The sequence below is a fragment of the Doryrhamphus excisus genome, chromosome 23, assembly GCF_030265055.1.
Source record: "Doryrhamphus excisus isolate RoL2022-K1 chromosome 23, RoL_Dexc_1.0, whole genome shotgun sequence".
NCBI lineage: Eukaryota > Metazoa > Chordata > Actinopteri > Syngnathiformes > Syngnathidae > Doryrhamphus > Doryrhamphus excisus.
The window spans coordinates 6,279,159-6,286,847 of NC_080488.1; positions in this window are offsets into that span (position 1 = coordinate 6,279,159).

Sequence of the window (7,689 nt, forward strand, 5' to 3'; positions counted from 1 at the left end):
GAATTTAGAACACTATCTATTATCAGTTAGTGGTGCAGAAATGTTAGTATAAAATGTGTGGTACCTGGAAGACACAAAATGAAATAAAACAAGAGGCGGCTGTACATGGCAAGTAATTAAAAAAAAAATAAACGCCCTATAGCGCCCCCTGCCTCAAGACAGCTGCCAAAAACTAAGCAGCAAGCTCTTCAAAACAGCCATACTTATTCTGAACCAAATTTTCCTGTAACTCACAAATCTTAAGCTCCCCCTCAAATTATTAAATTGCATTTGACACTCCTGGCAGCCTATTATAACTACAGTATGATATAAATGTAAACAATACAACAAGGCCCCAGAAAACTGTGTACCTTAATATTGCAGAGGCATGGAAACAAGGTAACACTAAAGTGGAAATGTTTCTTTCTCAAGGTCTTTGATTTTAGCTGATAGCTTTAGCATTGTTCTCCTGCAGGCCGGGGCAAATATTTGCCAATTCCCTCACAGGCTGGCTCGGTTGTCTGATGCAGGAGGAAAGATGCTGGCCTTGTTTGCTCACAGAGACTTGGCCATATTTGTTTTCTAGCTGGTTAAAAGGTTCTTTAAAGTCACCGGCCACTGTCTGTGGCCGTCGTGCAGCTCGGAGATAGCCTCTAACGTTAAGTCAGTAGGCAGGTCCCTTTTGGCATTGTCTTGCCATGAAGTGATGTCACTCAAAGCAAACGTGAGTAAAATAGCTGTCAACCCAAAAAGAGCAAACAAGTTGTCGTAATGAGGAGTGAAAATGGTGTTAAAAGAACCTTGCCTCTACTCCATGCAGCCGTCGACCAGAAGTCCATTAATGTATTTTTTATTGAATAATTCTTACTAGGTTAGAAGTCATGCATATTCAATAACAATACATTTCAATAACTTTTACTTTGTACTGTGTTCATCATAATTAACTAATTTGCTACCAAAGACGTTTTTTTTTCTTTTTTCGACCTGGGAGCTCGCTCCCAAAAACATATTTATGGCTCTTCTACGTTTTTACACAAACTCCACACAGAGAATCGAACCCAGGTCTTCATGATGGCCAACATGCAACATGCTAACCACTCAGTTGAGAACAGATGTCTTTTTGAAACTTACCTATGCTTTACTGCTGATTCATAAAGAATGGAAAAAAAGATTGAAACAAACATTTTTCTGATGAAAGATGATAATCTGGCTTTCAAAATTGTAAATTGCTTACTGAATTTCACCAAAACATACCAATGCTATAATAACCCAGGACCAAATACAGAAGAATCTCATCCAACTTCAGTCATAAAACTGTCAGTCAGATCAATGTAACCTGGTTGATCGGGCCTCCAAACCCTCGTGGAAAAATGTGGTGCGGCATTTTGCATAGCATACATATGCACAAATGAACACAACCCCTACTACAAGACAACCACAGTCCCAGACAGCCGTAGTCCTGAGCAAAGGCATTAAATCATGGTCTCAATAAGCTGACTCACAGGTTTAATTACCCTACCAACACGAGTGATCACACTACCACGCAGTAACGATTGGTCAAGGTCAGGTGGGCGAAGAGCGGTCTGAGAGTCAACGGGTGAGACAGTCGGGTGTACGTCCACACTCCCAGTAGATACAGGCTGAGCCTCGGTGCATCTGCCGTTAAGACAGTTCAGTCCAAGACATCAGTCATGTCAGGTAAATCAGATGGAGCATGTTGGGAGTCAGTCGAGACCCACAGTGATGTATGAACCACAAAGGATTCCTGCTCTAGGCTGCTCAATCCATCCGCCACACTGAGGTCATCACATGAGGAAGGGGTCACTGACTGGTTGTCCAGCGTCTCATGGATAGGAAGGAAGGATATGTCCAACAGCAAATTCCTGTGCACAATCTTTTCCTGTGCAAAGTCTCTGATCCTGTAGACATGAATAGAGGGCATCCGTTCAACAACTGTGTAGACCACAGGTTCCCACTTGTCCGCCAGCTTCCTCTTGCCACGCTCCCCTTTAGTAGCTAGGAGAACTCGCCAAGCTGCAGAGCAACACCTTTGATCTTCTTGTTGTATTGACAAGCCTGATGTTCTTGCTCTTTGTTTGTGTGTTAGCTAGCTGCCTCTGACAGGTAGGAGAGCAGGGTCTTGGAGTAGGTGCCAAAGTCCGAAACTACAGGATCATGGAGGACAGACTTGAAAAGCAATCTCGGGACACATCCGAACATTAGATAGAAAGGGGCATAGCCGGTGGTCTCGTGAACAGTGGCATTGTAGGCAAATGTCAGTGTGTGGATTTATTGCACCTATTCTTGCTCGGCCCTGAGAGGGAGAGCACATAGCATGTTATCAAGGGTGCCATTGAATCGCTCCGTGCCACCATTGCCCATTGGATGATTGTGTGTGCAGTTGTGTGTGACTTGGCAATGCCAGAGAGTAGCAGCAGTTCGGACAGCAGTTCACTTTCGAGGTTGGGACCCTGGTCAGAGTGAATCCGCTCTGGAAATCCTTAGAAACAGAAAACACAGTCCCACAACTTCTTGGTCACAATTTGGTCTGGTTCCTGCACGGAAAGGCATGGGCCATCTTTGTAAAATGGTCAGTGACCACAAGTATATCAACTGTCCTCTTGTTCTTGCCCTTTGCTGTCCAGAAGTCGATGCTCCATCGTGGCTGACGTCCTAATAATTTCCAAAGGAGCACGTGCTGAAGGCTCTGGTGTCTTTGCAAGCACACACCTATCACAGCAGCAAATATATTGCTTCACATCTCATCCCATTCTAGGCCAGAAAAACCGCTGCCTAGCCAAGCTGAGAGTTCTGTCCTGGGCCTGGTGACCTGCCAAGTCATGAACTCCCTCAAGAGCCCTGTCCCTCAGACTAGCTGGAAGAATCAACTGGAATGTTTTCACCTTACTGACATGGTCCCTCGATTCCCTGTACAAAATTCCATCTCGGAATCTAAGCCTATCCCGGTGTTTCAATAAGGTCGAAGCTGGACTGTTACAGAGCCCCTGTGGCATCCTGTTATATTCATACAAGCCGACAGGCGTTGTAAAAGCTGTGTACTTCTTATGGTCCTCACACATGGGCACGTTGTAGAATCCAGATGTTAGGTCCATTGTGCTGAAGAAGGCATGGCAGTGCAGAAGTGCAGTGAGACAGTCAGCTTGGTGTGTTTCAGCCATCTGAAATCAGTACAGATTGCGGATTGCTCCTCCATGGCCTCTTGCTGGTCTCTTCGGGGAGTTGCTTCGGGGGCGGGTCTTGGGGAGTCGGCCCTGGCTTTGCCCGCACCCACGGGGCCGGAGGATCTCTGGCGGTGGGGGCTTGACCTGGCTGCGCGGGGCGGGGTTTGCTGGGTGGTAGAAGGCAGTCTCTCTCCTTTTGTCATTCTCAGTGACAATTACACATTCACACACTCGCATTCACATACACAACACACCTCCATATGGGCACTCACAGCACATGGGTGCTTCTCTATACAATCTACTCTCTTATCCCTGATGTTTATATAGTATTGGTATGCTATTATTACAGTAATAATGATGTCAAGCAATGAGATTTTAATTACTGTAACTGTATGGTTGCAATTGTGTTTACTATCATGGGTCATGTCCTCATTGTTACTATTGCTATTGGTAAGTTGGACTGTTTCATTCCACTGATATCATCTCCAGTGTGACCCTTAGTCATCATTGACATTTAACTGTTCTGTTTGTCACTGTTGTTGTTTTGGGAATTCTTGTTGCTGCTGTTTTTGTCTCTCCCTCTACTGCCCCCCCCGACCCCACCTTTCTCTTCTCTCTTCTTCTTTTCTGTTCTTCTTCTTGCTCCGGTCCGGTCGTCCCAAATGGCATAACAAAGACATCAAATAACGGCAAATAAAATTTCATGGTACAGGGAAGTTGTAGCCAACACCTTTCCTGACACAGAGCAAATCTGTCTAGCATGTAAGGGCATTTAGATCAACAATACTATCTGCCCCAATGGCTGGACGGGACAAAAAAAAAAAAAAAAAATGAAATCAGTACAGATTCTCAGTCCACCATCCTTCTTCTAGGATGAGGGGATGCATAATCACGAATAGCCTTTCAGATTATGCCCTTATCCTCCATTTTAGTGAGCACTTGTCTGAGTTTTGCATAGTGAGCTGGGGGCACTGTCCTGTATGGCATGCGGAATGGTCGGTTGTCAGTCAAGTGGATGCGACATACAAACTCCCTTCCCTCGCCACAGTCAAGTCAAGTGTCTGGAAAATATTTCCTCAAACTCCTCAACAAGTATATTCTTGCACTGGGGACTGACATGGCATGAGCCAACATCAGGGTCACCCAACCCAAGGTCAGAAATTCTGGATTTCAAGTCAATGTCAGTGGTTGTTGAACCGATATGCCTCGTTCTGCACCTGACAAACATCTTGCTGAATGTCAAAGTCCTCAACAGCAATCCATGGTGAAACATCAGCTAAGTTGGAGTGGTGTTTCAAAGTTACTGACTTACAAGACGGATTGGTTACCTTAAGGGGGACCCATATGTCACCCCACATGGATGTGACAAGGCGGCCAACGAGGATGTCTCTCGGCCCAGACCTAGACTGGCAAGGTTCAACAATAACAGTACTGCTGGGAGACATTGGGGCGCCACAAGGCAACCTGCCCCCCAGCAAGTGCTCACTCTGAGGCAAAAGTACAGCCCGCTGCAGCTTCACAGTGCCAATATTGTCGGGAACATCACTGCCCTTCCACCTGGTGGTACATGACATCATATCTAAAAACTGTTCACAGTCAACAAGTGACTGCTCACGACCTGTAGACACAAGCTTCCAATAGCCCTCTTTTTTTTTTCATGACACACATCAGGTACTTCAAGACATTGGAACCAACAATAAGGCCGTCATGCTGACCAGGGATCACCAACACTGGGACATAACACGTGACTCCATAGACAGACAATTGTCACAATTGTCACATTGTGTACATACTTGGGTCGTGTCCGCTTATCCCCATAACCAACTAACAACATTTGTCCTGCTGATTGAGGTTCACCAACTAAAGCATCAGCTTCCCTAAGCAAACACTCAGCCTCCTCAAAGTGCAAGTCATAGACCCAGTGTCGATCATGCCCTTCAGCTCCACCCTGTCATTCACTCGGACCTGAGTATAAAACAACTTGCTGAAAGCACGCACACCTGGAGAACCCTGGACAACAACTTCACAGTCATCAGTTACGGCTGAGCATTTATTCACATAAAGAAGCTCAAGATCTGTCTCGTCAGCACTGAGGGTGTTTTGGTCACGTACCACACAGCCCCTCTCCAAATGTGGGCATATTAGTTTTCCGACATGTGGCTTTGGCCTGGCTGGCCGGGGTCAGTCCAGCATTTTGCAGTCTCTTTTCCAATGGCCAGGGGAATAGCAAGCCAGGCACAGATTCTCTCATCTACAGCGCATGAGGGTGGAATGATTGGTTGCATCACACACCCGACAGACCTTCTTCTGAAAGGGTCTTAGGCCACATGATTCTGACGGGACGGGTGGAGTAGCAGCCATGTGCACGTTCTGATGTGCCATCAAACGATCTAAAAAGGCTATGAGGGCATGCACTCCCTCTCCCTCGCTGGCTGCCACTGGGCCTGGTGGTGGGAGGCCACAAGAATGTTGCAGCTGCTGCACACAGGTGTCGGTGGATGAGGACGGAGTGAACAGGGCTGCCGAAGCTGACAGTTGAGAGGCAGCAACAGGGGGCAATGACGGTTCCACCAGCGGAGCCTGTTGTGGCGACAACTCCGAAGTCTGTGGCAATAGTGACTGCGTGTGGCTCACTGCCCGCACCTGTGGAACATGGAAACTAGGCTGGGTACCTGCCTTAAGTTCTGACTGGAACTTGAGTTGACTTGAGTTGATGTCCATTCTTCCGCCGCTTTGAGGCTGAGCCTGTTAGCGATCTGGGCAATACTGTCTGAACATCATGGCTACTCATGGGCTACATCATGGGCTCTCGCCCTGAGTCCTCAACGCAACGTCTCTTCCTCTTCAAGCACTCATCTGCAACATCAATAGCGTTATTTAGTCTGTTAGGTTTTTATTTTCGTCCACATCTGTGTAGAGCAACAAAAAACATAAGGTGTGCGGCCCTGTGCGAGCTTCCGCCTCTCTGCGTCCACGTCTGCGGCATGACGAGGGCACGTGTGTACCGCGACACGATGACGTCACCGCACGTCGCACACGCTGACACAATACTCGCACCATAGAACAACTGTACATATCCTATTTACATATTTACACAAACAAAGTAGAAAAAATAATGGTTTAAATGATTTTGTGATATGAAAATACATTTTAAATTATGTCATTTAAAGTTTTTATCAAGAGTGTATTACACCTTTATTCTGAACCCATAATGGTCTTGTGGTTGATATTCTATAGCTGCTATTTAGATTGTTCAAATATTCAATTATAATTAACCTCCATATTCTGGGAGCCATCAATGAGGTCAAGTCTTCTCTCAGATGTCTTTCACTAGAATAATAACAATGAAGAAAAAAAAAAACAATTGCTGGCTATTATTTAAATAGCTTCTCTGCAAGACTGAGGGTTATCAGCATAGAAAGTTCATTCAGTTGGTGTCAAGGATTTAAATGAAGTTCACAAGTAGAAACTAATTCGCAAAGTTGTTCAACTTAATAAGAACCTTGTGTATTAAGCGTAGTTGGCAATTTAATCAAGTGCAGAAGCAAGACCCAAATGCCATTGTCATAGTATGATAAGTAGGTAGATCTCAAGTCCAGTTCCCAGATATCAAAAAGTCATTCATTAAGAACAAAATGGGATTCTTGGGCCGTACTGCTTCCAATCGTGTATAGTATATTTTTGATTCTTTGTGTAACTTTGGGCGGCACGGCAGTCGAGTGGTTAGCGCGCAGACCTCACAGCTAGGAGACCAGGGTTTAATTCCACCCTCGGCCATCTCTGTGTGGAGTTTGCATGTTCTCCCCGTGCATACGTGGGTTTTGTTTACTCTGGTTTCCTCCCACATTCCGAAAACATGCTAGGTTAATTGGCGACTCCAAATTGTCCGTAGGTATGAATTTGAGTGTGAGTTGTTGTTTTTTTTAAATGTGCCCTGTGATTGGCTGGCAACCAGTCCAGGGTGTACCCTGCCTCTCACCCCAAGGCAGCTGGGATAGGCTCCAGCACCCCCCGCGACCCTCGTGAGGAAAAACCGGTAGAAAATGAATGAATGAATGTGTAATTTTGATAGAAGTGCTCTTAAGAGGTGGATTAAATCCACACTGAAGGCACGGGTACCAGATGCACCACCCACTACTGCTAACTACACAAATGCAATAAACAAAAAGGCACTAAAAGAAAACAAAAAAGAAATTAGCTAAAAGGTATCGGTGCAAAAAATATAGCAACCAGGTCCCATTTGTTCATTTGTTCATCTTCCCCATTTCTCTGAAACACTGCACAGAAACACACCACAACAAATACACTAGTGTAGCGTTACTGCTAATACTACTGTTTCATGGCCAAAAATATACCGTTGTTGAGTTCCTTACACATTTATTTACCGAGCAGAAGCCCGGGGGCTCAGTTAAAGCTAAGAGGCTACCGTGTCTGCGGTTGAAGAAGAAGTTGGTGAGGTATAAGCAGCAACTCAGTAAAATGAAGGTACAGAGCATTCAAAAATCTTTTTCACCACCTTAGAACTCGG